Raw genomic sequence first — 19,729 nt, 5'->3', positions numbered from 1 at the left:
GTGCTTGTCATGCACACACACACAGTTAACCCAGGTTTGATCGCTGTCACCCTATATGGTACCCTGAGCCTGACAGGAGTGATTCCTGAGTGCAAAGCCAGGAGTAAGCCCTGAACACTGCCCTGAGTACTGCTAGCTGTTAACCCCACCAACACTACCAAAAAACAAAAATTGATTTTGTGACACTAGATTCTAGTATATTCATTGTCCTTTTTTTGTATCAACATGTCATTGAGAAGTATTTGATCCCCAAATAGTTATTGTTTATGTTTAAAGACTACTTGCTATACAATATATTTGCTATACAAGTTAAATACAGGCAAATGTATTCAATATTCTGATATTATCCCTTTAACTTCTCAATGAAACCTAAAGATTTATACTTTTGTATTCCAACAATGTGCAAACCATTAATGGTGCAATTGATACAGAGAAAATGCATGCCAGTTGCTGGAAGGATGTTTAACAGGAGAAGCTGGTGTTTCTGATTTCATCTCCTCTATGAAATTGTACATATAGCCTGATAATCTGAGCAAATAAATCAATTCCCATGATAGATAGAGTCAGTTAATCCTAATCTAGATTTTCTTGTGTGTGGTGGCTATGGTCCCCTGAGCTTCCTACCTTTCTCTTTCTTGGAAAAAAAAGTGCTTGATCTTTTTCCAAATAAGCAAAGAAATGATGTAGGAAGTGAGTCTTTACAGCAGTTCCCCTTCAGTCTCCAGACAGAAAACATCGCAGCAGACTCAGTCGGGTGGCATCTGATGTTTACACAAAGGATTCTTTAATGGCTTCACCATCTGCTTTTCTGCATGATGGTCATCAAACACACAAATTATGACTTCACTATTTTTCCAAGTTAGCTTTTGGTTATTTAGGGCCACACCTGGTGGTACTCAGGATGGAGCTCAGCGACAATAGGGGGTTCTGGGGATCAAAGCTCAATCAGTCATCTGCAAGGCAAGTGTCCTGTTTCTCCAACCTCATGATTTAACTATTGCAATATAATGGCCCTATTAGAACCACTTCCATAGTGAACCACGATGGCATTAAAGTTATCAAATTGGTGATAAATCTGAAGTGTGAAATAAACAAAATTCTAAAGAAAAACTATCCTGTGAAGAAGTTTTGTATATCCATGAAGTTGAGGTCATAGACATAAATTTCTTCAAGTGTAAAACCAAAATTATAGAGTTTCATTACTTTGTATCTTCATTTAGGAACTACATCTGACAGAAGGTTACTCTCTCTGCTCAGTGCTAATTCTCATCAGTGTCAAGGAGCTTGAAGTCAGGGACCCAACCCATTTCTCTTGCATGTTTACATATGCTCAGTCAATGTATCTATCAAACAAGTCTTTACTTTCATTCTTGATTTGGCTTCACTGTTTGGGGGTGGGGATTGAGGACACCCAGCTGTGGTTAGAGCTTACCCCTGGTTCTACATTCAAGGATCATGCCTGGTGGACTGGAGGAAACATATGTAATGGCAGGGATAGAAACGCAATATGTGGGGCCGGTGAGGTGGCGCTAGAGGTAAGGTGTCTGCCTTGCAAGCGCTAGCCAAGGAAGAACAGCGGTTCGATCCCCCGGTGTCCCATATGGTGCCAGGAGCAATTTCTGAGTGCTTAGCCAGGAGTAACCCCTGAGCATCAAACAGGTGTGGCCCGAAAAAAAACAAACCAAAACAAAACAAAACAAAAAGAAATGCAATATGTGTCTTATCTGCTATACTATCTAACTCTACAGCCTTTAATTTTCATTCTTAAGCAGTGAATAATTGATATGTTTTTCTATGTCAACAGAATAATCTACAAAATCTTCACCTTCTTTGCATGCAGCTTCAGAAATAAGAAATTAGTTCTTCTGAGCAATTGTATTTACTATTGGGCATTTTACCACAGGTATTTGTCAAGCAGTTCTTGATTAGTGGTTGAAGAGAAAATACAGTGGGTAAGTCATTTGCCTTGCACTCAGCCAACCTGGGTTTAATCCCCAGCACCCCATATGGTCCCTGGAGAACCATCAGGAGTGATCTTTGAGTGCAGAGCCAGGAGTAAGCCCTGACCACAGTTGGGTATGATTCTCCCTGCAAAATGTTACTAACTCATAGAAAAAAATGGTCATTATTAAAAACTGTTATGGACCGATCTCAAGACAATGCTGAGAATTTAGTTCTCTTGGTGCAGAGGACTAGAGGGAAACAGGAGTGGAGTGATTATCTGCTTATACTGCAGCATGCAGGGACATACAACTCCACTCTAAAAACAGAACCAGAAAAAAAGAATAAGGGTAGAGTTCTTGCTCTGTGGCTGGTCCATCTCAGTTTAAATTCCTGACGTAGATTTTGGTCCTCTGAGCACCTCCAGGATCACTCCTGAGCAGTGCCAGGAGTACCCCCAGAGGACCCTGAGTGTAACCTAAAATACCACCACCAACCCCCATCTGCACCAGAAAATACATAAATGTTTTTAAAACAACTCTCTTGAATAAAACTTGCTTCCTCGTACCTCATACCTTAAGTTCTCGTCAATAAAAAACAGAAGCAATCCAATTATTTCACCCTACTATTGAACTAGAGCTATGGCCAGAGTTTTTATCAAAGAGAAATAGGTTAGGTAGAGAAATGCAATTCTGAACTCAGGGAAGGTAAAAAGATTGGTTGGAAATGACTAAATCAACATTGTAACTCTAATTCTATTAAAATGTTAATTATTGATTTTTATCTAGGAAAAGTGCCATTTCATTAGGTACAAACAGAGCAAGTTATAATTATGAAATCACAATTAGTAGGTCAGGCATCTGTTGGGAATTAGATAGGAGATGAGTGTTGAAGTGAACTGAGTTTTAATGTCTACAAGTGCCTAGAAGATAGTTAAGGGAGAGAGAGGAAAATGCAACAAAGCATGATTGAAGTAATATTGAAGCAAAATATTTTAATGCTTATATGTTACCAAGTTCAAACTGTTCAAGAGACCAGTTACACCAGTATCTGGGCTGATGAACTAATTTAAATTCCGGGTCTCTGTGGCTTCATTTACTAAAATTTCAGTTTCTCAAGTATAATTGAGTTCAAAGACAAGCAATCACCAAAATCAACTGCAAAGGAGATGAAGTTATTTATATTTGTAAAGAAACTGTATCAAATTAAACTAAATAAGATTTGTTGTTTTGTTAATATTTATCTTGTCACTTACAATGTATAAGGAACATAAATAATTCAATCCAAATAGTGTTGCCAAAAGAACACACACAAGAAAAGAGAAACTATTTAGGTTTATTTAATTTGTGGGATAGAAAGAAAAAAAAACATATTGGTATTTACACAGAAAAGATACACTAAGCTAAATGAATTTTAGGTTATCTCAAAAACTTTAACTAAATATGAACAAATCACAATAATATGTTCAATTTATTTTTTAGAATATGCTTCTGCAAAGTCTAAGAAATTAAAGACAGATAAAATGAGGATATTTCATATAGCGCTTTTACAAGGTTATGAAAGGAGTTAACTACTTTACAAATCTTCACAATAGCCCAGCCCCACCACAAGGTAAAAATCAAATGAACATTATTTACTCATTATTAGAGACATGTCTTTTGTTAGAATCATTAAGCCCAAATATTATTCTCTCTAGGTCATTAATTTGGAAATTTCCTTATGAATGTTAATAATCTACTTAGCTTCCTGTGAGACCTTGTAACTATATTCATTATTTTACTTTCTTTGCCTTAAGCATTTAGGATCTTGGAGTTTAATATCTCTAAAAATTTATGAAGCTTGTCTAAGAAGATGGCCACAGTGACTTAACTCATGCAAAATAGTAACTAAGATTATGGTTAATTCTACCTCAGTCCAGAACTTCTTGAACTTCCAATTGCCACATTCCCACCAATTTTCTTAAAATAAATGTCTGTTCTTTCAACACTTGAGACAAGTCTGTTTCTTCAAAGCAATTTTAAAGTCACATATCACACATTTACAGCCATCTACTTTTACGAAACTTCAATGGATATTTCAAACACTGCAAATTTCTGTCTCCAGTAGCTAGCAGCAATGTCTGCATATCTTTTCAGTAAGAAACAAAGCTTCTCTTTACAACATATAAGAGTTGAATAGGTGAGAGAGGCAAAGGCTCAACACACTATATGGTTTGTGGTATAAAATTTATCATTCTTTCTTGATTTCCTCAAGGTTATCATTGTTTTGCACAATTTGCTAAACCTCCATTTCTCTTTCAAGGATGAGAAAACTCAGTTAACTACTATTTGGGTACAACTAGCCCATTTGTGCCATTACGTAACAATATAGCCCAGTTTTTAGTTCTGACAACCCTCTGCCTAGAAATGTTATAGATTGTGCATAGGTTTTCGTCATTAATTATGCAAATCTCAAATTAATAAGAAAGTGTTTTTCCATGAAGGATCAGTAGTTATAGTCTTTCACTAATAAAAATCAAATGGGTTTCTCTTATACTAAGTACAAAATAAAATAGCTGCATTTCATTCTCCATAACAAAGGGAAGTCTAGTTTCTCCTCCAAATGAGCCAGAGCTGAGGCTATAAAGTAAGCCAATATGCACATACTTTCAGTAGTGAAAGGTCACAGGATGAAAAGCACAGAGTTATGTTCTAAGCATTTTTCAAAGCCAATATGAAGGCTCAATGCAAAAAAATCTGGGAAAAGAGTTTAGGATTCAGTCATTTGACAAGAGAAATACAAGAAAGAGAAAACACACAGAAGGTTATAGGAGATGGAGCCTAGAGAAACCTCTAAGCACTGGACAGTATATACTGGCCTTGTATAGATAGCACTAATAGCCTGAATTAAAAAAAATTTAGAGGCTTACCAAAATATTTTGACATTTTCTTCTTAAAGGTGAGCCTCAAAATTTCAAGAAAAATCTAAGCTCGATTTTCTAAAGATTGTTCCAGTGATAGAATCTTTGGTGCTGATGTTGGTAAATTCAGCTTCTCTGCTGTTATCAATGAACATAACCCCACAAAAATGTGACTGCATTTGGAGATGGGGCCTTGACATTGGTCATGAATGTTCAGTTGTTTATTAGAAGAGGGCTTTAATTCATTACCACTGCTGTTCGTATAATAAAAGGAAGACGTGGACACAAAGGAAAGACCACAAGAAGCAGCCTCTATAGGCCAAGGGAAGTGGACTGAGGAGAAACTAACCCTTTCAGAAAGAGTCTTTGTCTTTGGAAACTGAGACCTGGAGCCAAGAACTATCTAGGTGGGTGATGTCCCAGATGTCCCAAGTGAGCTTCTCAAACACTATTTGCTGGTATTTGGAGTTGATTGTTGGTGTTGTGTTCCTTAGGATTCAATCAAGATGCCTCACATATCAGGCTTTGTTTCATGATCCTGAATACAGACCACAGAAAATGCTGAGGGAAATGCAGCCTTTATTTGAGCTATGGTTTCAGTTTTGAGATTTCAAAATGTTAGGGTTCATTTTACATTTATCATCTTAGAATAAATTGGGTATCCAAGAAACTGAGAAAAGAAGGTGGTGAACCTAATTCCAAACTGAATGCCTCAGTGAAAAATGCTCACTTCTCAGAATCCGGCATGTTGGTCTCCCAAGGTAGCTTTGAGGATTAGCTTCACTGCCTCTGATGAATTTTCTGAGAAAAGAAACCAACCCTCTAGCCTATTTCAAAAACCCATGAATAAGGGGTTCATTAGTGTTCCAATATATTTCTAGTGTGTTTTTTATTTTTAAAATCTCAGGATTCTATATCTGGGTGCATGGTGCTCAGTAAGAACAGAGAAGATTTGTTTCTGCCTTAAAGGCCAAGACACGGGTGATTTATCAAAAGACCTGTTTTCTTGAGACAGTGTTAGTGTAAATGGTATGAATGGGAATAAGGAGGTTTACCTAAGGCAAGCAGTCCATTGTCTGATGCAGAAACTATTCCATTCAGAGCAATAAGTATAATAACTGAAATAGGAAACATGGAATTACAGCAATAAGGAGAAAAAAATAGTCATAATTTCTGAAAAAAAAAGTTCCTGAAAATGAAGCTTGACAATTTGTAAGAATTCTGGATGACTCCAGTAGATTTTCTTATCCAAATAGTCAATAATATGAATATGTAAAGACATACTTAGGCAATATTCATTAAAGATTGTGAAAAGGGTCAAAGCAACCAGTGTGTGGTCATGAGCAGATTCTGATTAAAAAAGAATTTAATCACTCAACACCTCCACCCCACCAGCTTTTTTGGCTGCAAGAACCTCAGTCATTTTACAAGAACATTTTTCAAGCTGTTTTAGTAATAGACTGACTTGCCAAGGACAATTAACAACAGTGAAAGGTTGGACTACATAGACATTCCTAAGTGGATCCAAACTCCAAGCATTTAAAAAAAAAAGATAATTTTTAATAAAGAAAAGAAAAAAAGCAACTTTCTTGCCTTATTTTGCAAAGTCAGTGCTGCAAACTAGAACTTTTACCCACACAGAAAACCAACTGCATGGTCTGGCCAAAACGGCCATATCCCATGGATTTGTCTTTGGCTGGGCATTGAGCCCTTCTCCTTCTCTTTCAACAGAACAAAATGGTTGGCATAATGACCACTCAATTGATATTTTTCTCTCAGGCACAGTGATGACCTGGAAGCTTCAGAGTGAATGCGCCAAAACAACAGAAAGTACCATTTAGGAAGATCATTGAAGATACCAACAATCTGGAGGCTTCCCCTCTGTCTCTCTGGATGGGAAAACCATGTACAAGGCTCCACATGGTAATGCTGAGCTCCTTCCTGCTGCTCTGAAGTTCTTTGCACACTCTGAGCTCTGGTCAAATGAATGGAACCTGTGTGCATATATCAATGCTGGGAACAGAGTCTGTGTTTCAGAAACCCCCAGTCTGGAGCCCAAAAGAAAATGATGGGGTAATTTAATGCTTCCCTTTCGAGCAGATTGAATTGGATTTTAGCAGGAATAAAGCATCCTAATTTTATTACCTCCCTGAGAACACTTACACTTCACCATATGGGGGGAAAACCAGAATTAAAACTTCAGATCTGGGTGAATTAATTCTTGAAGTGATTGCATCAAAGAACAAAAGAATCTCCTACAGTCTCCAAGTGATTCTGTTTCCACTGTTTGTCGCATCACAGGATAATAATCTGGGATGGGATGCAACAGAAGAGAATGCAAACATCATTTTAAATAATCGTTTTTGTTGGTTCTCACTAAGTAGCACTTACAGAATTAGCAGCATCCTGGCACAGAGCTTTGCAAATCTCAGTCATAAAATCATTTCAATTGCCTTTGCAACTTTTGATAAAATTAATTTGATGATGAGTCGGAAACCATCAGCATTCAGTATATAGACTATAATAGGAGAAGCTGAGGCAGAACATTAATAGCATTTCAGAGGCTTCTGGGGAGAAATATAATTTTTAAATAGATAGTGGGAAATAGACAATACATATCATGCAGTACAAGATTATGCTAAAAGATATTCCTATCTTTACAGATATATCCAAAATAGGCCATTTCAATCTATTGCTTTTTAAATATCCTGAATTTCTTTCTTTGAATGCAGCAGCAGTGACAGCTAACATTTATTAAATGATGCTCTGCTTGAGGTACTGTTTTAAACATTTTATTTATTAAGTCACAGGGATAGCACATGAGTTAAGATGCTTGTCTTGATGAAGCTCACTGTGATTGGAATCCTGGCACCATATATGGTCTCCAGAGCATGTACAGGAGTGATCCCTGGGCCAGGAGTAAACCTTAAATACCACAGGAGAGGAGACACTAAATAAATATTTTATTTATTTATGAAATATTTATGAGTACCTAGTCACACAGTTTCAGGTACATGGTACTAAGTGATAAAATACTATATTATCTTGTGGGCCAGTATGTAGCTCAGTAGTCAAAGGTATTCCTGGTATTAATGACATCTGGGTTCAACCTCTGGTACCACAAAAAATAAATTTAAAATCCTCTACCCCCTATATCAAATACTCTAGAGGAAAACATAGAAACTGAATAAACTTGCTTACCCATAATTATTTGTGAACAGGGTGACTTTTAAAATATAGATGGAATGGCTAGGGAGATAGTGGTGTGGGTAGGGCACTTGCCTTGCACATGACCAACCACTGTTCAATAATGATCACATCCAGGATTGATCCTTGAGTATAGAGCAAGCTCATTAGATAAGACTCAACAACAACTAATTTTTTCTAAATAAAAATAAATTAAAAATAAGAATTTTTTTATGCTCTGAAAAAAGTAACTAGAAAAGTGAGAATACCTAAAATGTCATTTTAGCAGACACCTGAGTGGTTTCCATCTGGCAGTTCAGGGAAAGAAATAACAAATGGACAAAAGAACATGGACAAAGGTTCTTGCAGGTAAGTACTATCCTTAGACTTGCTTAGCAAAAGGGTAAATCAATACTTAGATCCAACTCACCTTGAACAAAATGGTGCAGCTAAGGAGTGACAAGCTAGGAGTCAAACACTAGTGTAACACCAGTGCTCCCACAATAAAAGTTCCCGTGGAAAATTCATTCTCAATGACTACACTGGTGGGTTCAAGACCTTATGCTATAGATCAAATACCTCTCCTCTGAAGGCATAATAATAATAAAAAGCCTCGATGTCATGTATAACGTGGTACAATGCCTGGACAAATTATTGTCATTATTATTAGTTGGTTCCCTCAGAAGCTCCCAGAGTTAGAGCACTGCAGATGACAGAAAATATGAGGCTCAGTGAACCAGAAGAATTATATCATAAATCCTGATGCCATTTTAAAAATAGTGTAAAGCAAACAAACCATAACATTATAGAGCAAGAAGATGAGCAAATATCACCTTCCCCCTGAATATCAGAATAAAGTGCATTAGACAAATAAAAGACTGAACATCAAATCTGAAGGACACTGGGGGTCAACTGATAAAAAAAAAAAGAATCTCATTCCCCTGACTGAATAAACCAGAGTCATCTAACCAGGTTACACTGGTCAGTGTTCCTAATTAGCACCTAAAAAAACTAATGAGTTGTACACACAGGATCTCCCAAAATCAGACAACCAAGTGGAGCTGAGAACACAATTGGAGCATGCTGATTTTTCAGGATTTGTGTCAACTATTAAAGGGCTCATTCCCCCCCCCCAAAGAAAATTATCCTGCGTTTTACACAAAATAAAGTGAACACATATTAAAGATGTTACTCTATGGGAGGACAGGTTTGAAAATTAAGCTCAGGAGGCTTATATAGATCATGAAAGGTGTGGATGGAGTCCATATGATTTCTCCCCGAAAGGAGAGAAGTCTGTTGTTGAACTGTTGGTGTACCTATCTGAGACCCTGGATTCAGGGTTTATCTACCTATTCCAAGACCCCTCCCAGTAGGTACACCAACATTGAACTACAATTGGATAGGGAAGAATCTGCTTGTCTATTCACAGAAATGATTCTGTGTTGCTGTCAACTGTCAACAATGTATTGAGTAGCAAAATAGCATGCAGAAAATGATACTGATGGGACCTGAATATCAGAATAAAGTGCATTAGACAAATAAAAGACTGAACATCAAATCACAGCGGTAGGAGTGCCTTGCAACTGGCCGATCTAGGATGGACCTTGATTCGATCCCCTTCTTCCCATATGGTCCCTGGAACCAGAAGCGATTTCTAAGCGCACAGCCAGGAGTAACCCCTGAGCGCCACAGGGCGTGGCCCAAAAAAAGCAAACAAGAAAAAAGAAAGAAAATGGGTACTGAGATTTCCAAAATCCTGAGCATAAAGTAGAGCAATATTCCTCCACCTCTTTCCAACCAGGGACCTCTCCCTCAGAACTTGTTTTTCTCCTGTAACCCCTCATCCCTTTATTCGTTTACATGATCTGTGCTGGTGACCCCTGAGATATCTTAGGGATTCATAAGATTGTGACATATCACTCCTGACCAAGAAATTCTACTCTACCAGGTGGCTTACCATTAAAGTGCAACTTTTGTACCACCCAGATGAAACCATTTTGGCTCCACTAGTCATTTCCTTCAGATCTCTAAGATCAACACAAGAAAATCTTAAAATAAGAGTATTAATTCTCACTGTTGAAATGAAAAGATTTTCTTCCCTTGCTTTTACTTAAAACAGTCTCTTTAGAAAACTTAAAATCTTAAATGTTTTCTCCTTTCTTTGAAATGTATATAAAACATTTTGAAGACTAGATCTGTCTTTGTCTGTCCAAAAGGTCTTTTTGGAAATCCTGGGAGCGATCTTTTTGAAATGCAAATATCAAGATGTTGGTGTTATTACTGCTATTATTTTTTATTGCCTCTTGTCATATACAGATGATCAGTAAAGGGGTCTTTGAAGATTTGAGCATGGTTGACCCATTCAAAGATTTACCAGTGCAAAATTCAATTTTTGATATTTTCAACTTTTTGAATCTTAATAGTCTCCTCCAACTTATTACAAGAACAAAATCCTAACTTGAGAATCCTTGCCCTCTCCTAGAACTACCCAAGGCAGGAAGTTACAAAAACTACTGTATAAGTACAATTCTCAGCAACTTTCTTCTTAAGCTATGGTCCAAGTCTATCTCCCTTGAGAAATCTCTCCAACTCTCTCTAGATTTAAAGAAATAAATCAAATTTTCATTAACCCCACTCTGTCACATCTCTCTTTTCATATCACAGAGCAAGAACCCACAAGCCAAAGTAATGTTCCTACTAACAAAAAAAGATAGCACTTCTATCCTATTGTCTTGAGATGCTAAAATCCTCACTTTGGTGGGTACTTGTTTCAAGTGGCAAATCAACTTCTTGTCAAAAAGATGTAGAAATTTTGTTTTTCCTCTGGATAAAGTCAGTAAACTAACTCAGATGGCCACCACAATTACAAGATAAAGTTAGGACAGCTTTATCTTAACTGCATGTGACTCAAAGTTCTATCAAGTAGTTTAACATGCAAACTAGTTATTATTATCTGGAAAACATGTGTATACTGTGTATGTCAATAAGAGAGTGAAAATCTTTGTGCTCACTTCAGCAGCACATATAATAAAATTGGAATAATACAAAGAACATTAGCATGACCCTGTGCAAGAATGACATGCAAATTCGTTAAGCATTCCATATTTTAGGAAAAAAAAGGAGTGAAAATCCTTTTGATCTTTGTTAGTATCTTAATAGAATGACTGATGAGCATCCCTTTCTGACTTAGTACCTATTCAATAATTTAAAAACCTTTCCTATGTCTACAGCTTTTACAATAGGGTTTTCTGGGTTTGAAGAAAATATTTATGATAGTGTTACTAAAATTGTTTGGTTTTTGAGACTACATCATTGTTGATCAGAGATAACTGCCAGAAGTGCTCAGGGACCATATGTGATCCAGAGATCAAACCCAGGATCACCCATATGCAAGTCAAGTGCCTAACCCAATGGCCCAGATTTTTGTTTTAAATTATATTTCTTCAACATCAACTTACTCAGGTATGCCATGAGTTCCAGGTGCTCCATTTTATCTCACCTACATAAAAATACTATGAACCCAGCTGTCTGCTTCTGCATTTTTGTCAGCTCAAAAATTAGTTCATTCCTGAGCTTATGAAGTCTTGAAAATTGTACTGAAGGGCTGGAGAGATGCACAGCAGTAGGTCGTTCGCCTTGCACGAAGCTGATCCAGGACAAACAGTGGTTCGAATCCCAGTATCCCACATGGTCCCTGTGCCTGCCAGAAACTATTTCTGAGTGCAGACCCAGGAGTGTCCCCTGAGCACCATATGGTGTGACCCAAAAACCAGACCCCCGCAAAAAAAGGAAAGAAAAGAAAATTGTATTGAAGATTTATATAATGAGGTTAGAGAAAGTGTACAGTGTGTAGGGAGTTTGCCTTTCACATGGAGAACCAAGGATCTCCAGCCAATCTATATGGTCCCCCAAGCACCTCTAGGAATGATTCCTAAGGGCAAAGTCAGGAGTAACCCTTGAGCATCATCTGACGTGGCTCAAAAAAAATAAATTTGCATAAAAATTAGAGTATTAAAGAGTAAAAGTTTAGTTGCTGAAGAGATTGTGTGTGTTGTGTTGTGTGTGTGTGCGTTTAAAATGAGGACGGGAGAGGGCATTTGCCTTGCATGTAACCAATCTGGGTTCAATCACTGGTATCACATATGGTCCCCAAAGCTCTGCCAGTAGTTATCCCTGAGCACAGAGCCAGGAGAAGGCCCTGAGTACCATTGAGTATAACCCTCTCGCCAAAAGTTAAAGTTTATTGTCTAGTTTAAGAAGATGGCTCCAGATTCTTCCCCAACCTTAACGTCTCTCCTTTAACTTATGTATGATGTTGTTTACTTGTTCCTTCATGCCCAGTCCAGATTAAAATGTCTTAGTCCTGGAGCCAGAGAGAAGGCACAGAAGATAGAGCATTTGCCTTACACACAACCTACCTGGGTTTGATCCTAGCATACCATGTTGTCCCAGAACCCTCCAGGAGTGATTACTGAGCAAAGAGCCAAGAGTATCCCCTGAGTACCACCAGCTGTGACCCCCCCCAAAACAAAACAAAACAAAAAAAGTCCCAGTCTTGTCCCTCATCTGTGAGCACAATAGCCTTGTCTTGTCCTACATGTTCTCTATACAGTGAACACATTCCTAGTTTGGAATTTGTGGCTGGAACTCTATTGCCCTAATGTTCCCTTACTGGGCTGCTGCTCAGTAATTTACCACTAAGCCTCTCTTAGACTGTACCCTCAGCAACTCCCTGTCCCTTCAACTTTCCTTAGTCTCTGGCAATGGTCATGTGTGTGTGGATGAGACCCCTCCTTTCCTATCACCTGCCTGGGCATTGATGAGAGGCAAAGAAAGCACAGCTGGCTGAGGGATCCCATTCACTTCCTGGTCTGTCCCATCCCAGCCATCCTTGTGTTGACTGGATATGTCAACTGAATACCTGTGTTGACTGGATACATTTTCAGGGGGAGATTTGAAATGATTGATTAGAACAATTAGTCTTCATTTAGTCTTCCTGGCACTCCTACCTTCCATTTACCACATTATCAATGTTACCAAGCCCAAGTTTGGGTGCTCACCACAGGGAGGTCAATTACTTGAGAAAAAATGGTTTGATGGGGGGAAAAAAGAGTTTTATTCAGGTGCTAGTAACCTCTGTCTCTGTCTCTGTGTGTGTGTTTCCCATGTACATCATCTCATGTTATCTGTGGACAGATTTCTCTTTTCAGCATGTAATGCCTCTTATGTGGCTCCTAACTATTCCTGATCCAAAGTCTGCTGCTCTGGAGTCTGTCAGCAGGCCAAGTGCTACTGTCTGACTCTCAAGGACCCACTGATTTTTATCTTTTTGTCTTTGCTTTGTTCTCCCACCCCCAGAGTTTAAAGAGGAAGCTTCCTGTCCAATGTGCCACTTTTAAGTGCTTGCTATCACTGTGCCTGAGCCATTTATCTAACTGGTCACTGCTCCAGTAAGTGAGATTAAGGAAGTTTTAAAATGACCCATTGTTTTTAACTAGATTACCTGGCACCACTTCCCAGCTCCCTCCACTTCTACTGTTAACATCCTGAAGCACACTCCATCTTATCTGCAAGCAATAAATGGAGGAAAACTGTCGTCATCTTTAGGCTATGGACAAGAATGATTGTTCTTATTTAATATTGCTCTTTGGCCCAGTTTCAGTCATTATATCCTTGACTCCAAATACCTCTGTTGTAATCACTAAAAGAAGAGTGGACAAGCTAAAGTCCTGACCAGTTGAAAGTATGCTGTCAGCAATGTGTGTGGACCAATGTAAGCAGCCAGTCAGTCTAAAAAAAGCACAATGTTATTTTTTACATTTTTATTGAGAGCAAGGCTTGAATTATGAGTCTTTCGCAGTTATATTTAAGGTACACTACCCACCACCAGTGTTGACCTACCTTTGCCACTGCTCCCAGGATGTATCCCATATCTCTACCCTTAGCTCCCTGGACTGCTAGTGTATACAAGTCCCTTTTGTGTATAGCTTGTAATATTTTGGGTTTCTTGATTCGATTGTCATTGACTTTGGGTTGGGTACTTCAGTCTGAATATTTATTTGCACTCAATGCTCATAAGACTGTTTTTTTTTTTCTCAGTTTGTAGGGAAGCATAGAAATATGAGGCAGAATTAGATATTTCATGTTCTGATAAAAAAATAAAAAGGAAAGGATCCCCTTCTAGAAGCTATAAATATAAATTAAAAAATAAAGAAAAAAGGAAAATAAAAAATAAAGTTAAAAAGTGAGGGGTTGGTATCATGAGGTTTGTGGTGTTTTATTGTTTTTGTTGTTGTTTTGTTTATTTGGTTTTTGTTTTTGTTTTTTTGCATAGACACAGTAAGTGTTGGGAAAATTAGAAAGGAAGTTCCCTTGGCCTAAGAGATACAGGATATCTCCACCTTTGAAGCATACTGTCAAAAACCAAATACAGGCTCTGGACCTGTTCATTGTTGAACCCTAAGATCTTTCTTTATGATGCCAGAAAATGTTCTGCTCAGTTATGGTTGTCAAAGTCAGTCTTTTGTAATTAGAGATATTGGTTTTTGCCCAGAACCAAGAATGAAGTCTAGAATAGAGTCTTTCTTTATGATTTCAGATGTTCTGTTCAGTCATGGTTGTTGTAGTCAGTCTTCTGTATTTACTGATCTTGGTGTTTGCACAGATCAAAGGATGTATCTACTGACATCATCTCACCATTAGGTGATGAGGTAGAACAACCTGCCCTTAGTTATTGCTCAAGTTATTGCTGTTTCCATGTTGACAGGATGTCATATAAACCTACCCTGGGCAAGTTGGTGCCAGAGTGATATTAGGGACTCCCCCTGGGGGTGGAGAGAGTTTAATTCCTGGTGCTGCTGCAGGGAACTATGCCAGTTTTAAGATTGAGATCCTGTTTTCGGGGTTGGACGGTTGATGATCAATCGCATGAGATCTAAGTCAAGTCTCCATTACATATGTTCAGGATAAAAGGTGCCCCTTTACTATAAAATTTATGGGTTCTTATCCCTAGAAGATAAGAACTTGTTTCTATAAGTAAGATTTCTCCCATTTTAGTGTGCCTATGCAAAAAGGAATCATGCCATATTATATTATTGGTGCATTTGGGGGTAAAAAGCTATGTGGGTGTAGTAAGCTATACAATTTCTGTGCCCTGATTAAAAACACAGCTTTAAAAATATTTTTAATTTTATTTTCTGTATTTCTGTAATAACTAAGAATAAATAGTCAATGCCCTAAATATCACCAACAGTGAGCTGTTGCTGTAAGAGAGGCATTCCCGAATGGAGGAGATAAGCGCTTATCTGAACAACACAGCTGGCCTCCCAAAAGTGGTGTCATACCCTACTTTCCCCTAAACCACTAAAACACTGCTTGCGTACAAACATCTCCTGAGTCTTGCGACCAGTAATGGCCTTTACTTCCCTTCAGTTAAACTTCCCATGTTTGGGCAACCCCTTGAACCTGACTGGCTGAACACATCATAAGTACTCTTCCCTAACCCACATAAACAAGTAATCTCCCCAAAACTACTCAGAGGAGAGGTGTAATCCAAATGCGCTCATACTCTGCTGTCCCACCCCATGCTAAGTGTTTCTTATAGGGCCTGGTAGCAACCTCATTCAGAATCAGACATCACCAGCTTCATCTTCAAAATATGAATGTATTGTTTATCAAGTTTAAGGAAGAGAATTTTTTATTTTTATTTAAACCATTGTGATTTACAAAGTTATTTGTAGTTGGGTTTCAAACATACAATTTTCAGGACCAATCCCACCACTAGTGCCAACATCCTTTCTTCAGTGTTCCCAGAGTTCATCCATGTCACTAGCGCCTGCCCCCTAGCCTGCCAACATAACAGGCACATTTTTTATTTTGGTTGTTAAAGATTGGGTCTCATGTTTTCATTATTGTTGACTCTGGATTGAATATGTAGTTCTGTACTTTTTTATTAATATCTTTATTTAAACACCTTGATTACAAATATCATTGTAGTTGGGTTTCAGTCATGTAAAAAACACCCCCCCCTTCACCAGTGCAACTTTCTTAACACACCAATGTACCTGAGATCCCTTGGCCCCTGGCCCCCATCCTTTCATATTTGTTTTTCTCCTCCTCCACTCAAGTTCTTTCCTTCTCTCTATATTTGGGGCCAAGGGTGTTTGAGATTACTACCATTTAAACCATAGTATTTCTTCATGAAATCATTCTAAATATTGCATAAAGTGATATTCTGTTCTTATTCTTCTCACTTACTTTATTTAGCATCATTTCTTCCACTACCATCCATGTTGCAGAAAAGTGCATGAATGCATAATTCCTTGCAGCTTTGTAGTATTTCATTGTACATATGAACCACATCTTCATGATCCACTCATCTTTTTGGACATCTAGGTTGGTTCCAACTCCTAGCTAAGTGCTGCAAAGAATAGCGATGTGCATATATCTTTTTGAATCAAAGTTTTTCTGTCCTGGGTATAGATATCCAAAAGCATGATTGCTGGGTCATATGGTAGATTGATTCTTAGTTTACTGAGAACCCGCCAAATTGTTTTCCATAGGGATTGGACCAGACATCATTTCCAGCAGCAGCAAATTAAATTTCCTTTTCACCAACACAAATTGCTCCCAATATTTCTTTTTTCTTTGTGTGTGTGTGTGTGTGTGTGTGTGTGTGTGTGTGTCACACCCAGTGGTGCTCAGGAGTTATTCCTGGCTCTGCAGTCAGAAATCGCTCCTGGCAGGCTCAGGGGACCATATGGAATCCAGGGATTCAAACCACCATCTGTCCTGGATCTGCTGCATGCAAGGCAAACACCCTGACACTGTGCTATCTCTCTTCCCGCCCCCAATATTTCTGATATGTGCCATCCTCACTGGTATAAGATGATATTTCGTGGTTGTCTTGATTTGGATTTTTCTAATGATTAGTGATGATGAGCATTTTTTCCTGTACCTGTTGGCTATCTGTTGATCTTCCTGAGAGAAGTGTTTTTTTATTTCCTCTCCCCATTTTGGATGGGGTTTTTAGGCTGTCAATCTTTTTATATCCTAAATATCAACCCTTTATATAATATGTTGAATGTAAATATTTTTCCCACTCATTTAGCTTTTTTTTAGTTGTAGTCCATGTTTCTTTTGCCATATAGAAACTTTTTAGTTTGATATATTCACATTTGTTCAGATTTGATTCTATAGTCCTAGTCATTGGCATCCTTTGAGGTCTAAATCTTGGATTGTTCTGCCAATGTTTTTCTCAATAAAATTTATGGATTCAGGTTTAATCTTAAGGTCTTTGATCCATTTTCAATTGACTTTTGTGTAAGGGTTGAGATAGAGATCAATCTTCAATTTCTTACACGTAGGTATCCAATTGTCAAGGGGAGACTCTTAAACATTACTTTTGTTAAGAGTCTCAGATGGTCAGAAAGAAAAGGTAAGAATGTATAATTTGGGACTAGAGCCATAGCATAAGGTGAACCTAGGTAAAAGCCTAAACAAAGGTGTTCCCCCAACTTCACTTCCCAGTAATCTCTTCCTTTGATATGTAAAAGCCCACTGGACAGTTACTTTTGTATCGGACTTGACCATCCCCCTCCTAGATTTGGGAGTTGGGTTGAATAAAGAAAGGAGTGCTGGCTTTGGGCTCTGAAGAATGAACAAATGGCAGAAAGAGGCCATGAGGCAAAAGGCAGACTAACTCCAAAGAATCTTTTGACTGGCTTGGAGTTATTTCTCTGCGCTACCTTGCTTCATCAGACCCATCTGCCTAAGGGGTTAGAAACATGGTAGCTGAGGCAGTCTCACCACTCATAGATATATTTTTATTTTTCACCATAGTACATCAGGATATGCTTTGCACATGGCTGACCCAGTTTCCATCCCTGGTATCTCATATGGTTTCCCCAAGCACTGCCAGTAATAATTCCTGAGTATAAAATCAGGAATAACCTTTGACCATAGCCAAAAATAAAAATACAAAATAACTTACTGAGAATTTGGAGTTTGATTTCAGGTCGGTCTTTGGAGGGGATTCAGAGAGCAGAGTTGGGACTTGATTAGGACTGTATTTGTACAAAGGCATATTCTCTCCCACGCAGGTAAAATGCTATGAATGCAACTCTTTAATTCTGCTGTTCATGTGAATAGAATGAAAGATTACCCCTAAGCTTAGAAGTTCCTGGGGATAAAGGTTTTGCATGAAGGTAAAGCTTACTTTACAGTTGAAGTGGTTGGGTCTGATCCTCACCAAAGTCCAGGCTTCTCCTTCCATGAGTGAATGATAGCACTGGTCCTGTCTCTCTATGCCTGGTCCAGAATAAAATGTCTTGGTTCTTTTTCCACACTCTCTGCTCCCCTCCAGTGTATGACTTGCCTGGTCTTGTTTTTACACCATTCTTGTTCAATGTACATGCCCCAGGCCAGAGTCTACAGTTGGAACCCTATAACCTATGTCTTTTTAATGAGGCCTGCTACTCTGTTCATGTTGCTGGGCCATTCTAGGGCTGTACCACAGAAGTTCACTGTCACCTTGGCTCTCTCTAGTCAACAACTAAAGCCATGTGCTATAAGTAAGGATGTTTGCACTCCTATCTTCTATCTGGAAACAGGTGAAGGGATAAAGAGAGAGTTGCTTTCTGGGGGCTTCTATTTTCACTCCTATGATCTCCATCCCAACCAACCCATTACTTATCTTGACTGGATATCTTTTTGTTGATGAAATTTTAAGCAACCAATTAAATTAACTAGTTAACCTGATGCCTCTCCCATTCACTCCCACTCTACCTTTTAGGGTTGGTTGAAATCAAGTTTGAGGATATTGGAGAAAGGAATTTATAAAATCTTAAGGCTTGACTTATTAATGTTTTCCACCGAAGAGAGTTGATGGGAAGTTCCTCAAATGAACAGTCAAAGCATTTGCCTAAATTATAAAGCTATGCTAATGAATACAGAGGAAGATAACTAATTCAAATTCACATAGAACTGGACACATGACTTCAGTTATCACTGACTACTGGATGGTGGGAAATGATTTTGATTATCATAAGCACTGGTCCAAATGCAGCTGTACAGGGAATATTTTCCAATTTCTTCCCACAAAGTTTATGTTTTATTGTATTCTTTTAAGTTATTTATACCAATATTTATTGACACTATGTAAGGATTTTTAGAATAGCATAGTATATTTATGAACACAAAACACAACAAGTGGGCTTATTTCCTAAAGACATGGATTAAACTAAAAATTAAACCTAGACAACTGAGGTTTATTGTGTCACTTTTTCCCATTGCTACATGTAGGTTCCTGAGGTGCCCAAAGTAAAAAGCAAGGGGAGAGAGTAATCTGTTTTCTAGGTTTTCTGTTTTCCTAGCAGATTTCCCATCTGTTTTGTGTTCAACAATTCATCATTTTCCCCAGGTATACTTTCGCCCTCTCACATTGCCTGACTTGCTCTACAGCAAGTTCCTCTCACTCATTTCCAAGCATTGGACTAAAAGATAACTGCCCATTCTATCCATAAGGTTTAACCAGACTCAACTTGCCACCCTCCCATTCTGTCTCCCCAGTGATCTCCCCATAAAATAAGATGTTAGTCCCTGTGTACAGGAAAATGCCCCTTCCACATTCCATTTATTTCTAGTTTCCTCTCTTTTCCTCTGTCTTTACTCGTATTCCTTCAACCTAGGGATCTCAAGAAATTA

General features: G+C 38.2%; 1 non-coding gene across 1 annotated transcript; it reads left to right on the top strand.

Moving 5' to 3' along the window:
- The first annotated feature begins 11,029 nt into the window (after nucleotides 1-11,029).
- On the top strand, nucleotides 11,030-11,135 carry LOC126025248 (U6 spliceosomal RNA). Its single transcript, XR_007501283.1, has one exon. It is a non-coding gene; the product is annotated as a U6 spliceosomal RNA (small nuclear RNA).
- The last annotated feature ends 8,594 nt before the right edge of the window (nucleotides 11,136-19,729 follow it).

Source organism: Suncus etruscus, chromosome 12 (assembly GCF_024139225.1).
Source record: "Suncus etruscus isolate mSunEtr1 chromosome 12, mSunEtr1.pri.cur, whole genome shotgun sequence".
Classification (NCBI taxonomy): Eukaryota; Metazoa; Chordata; class Mammalia; order Eulipotyphla; family Soricidae; genus Suncus; species Suncus etruscus.
Note: the sequence above shows the minus strand (reverse complement) of the source record. Positions and strands in the feature narration are given on the sequence as shown.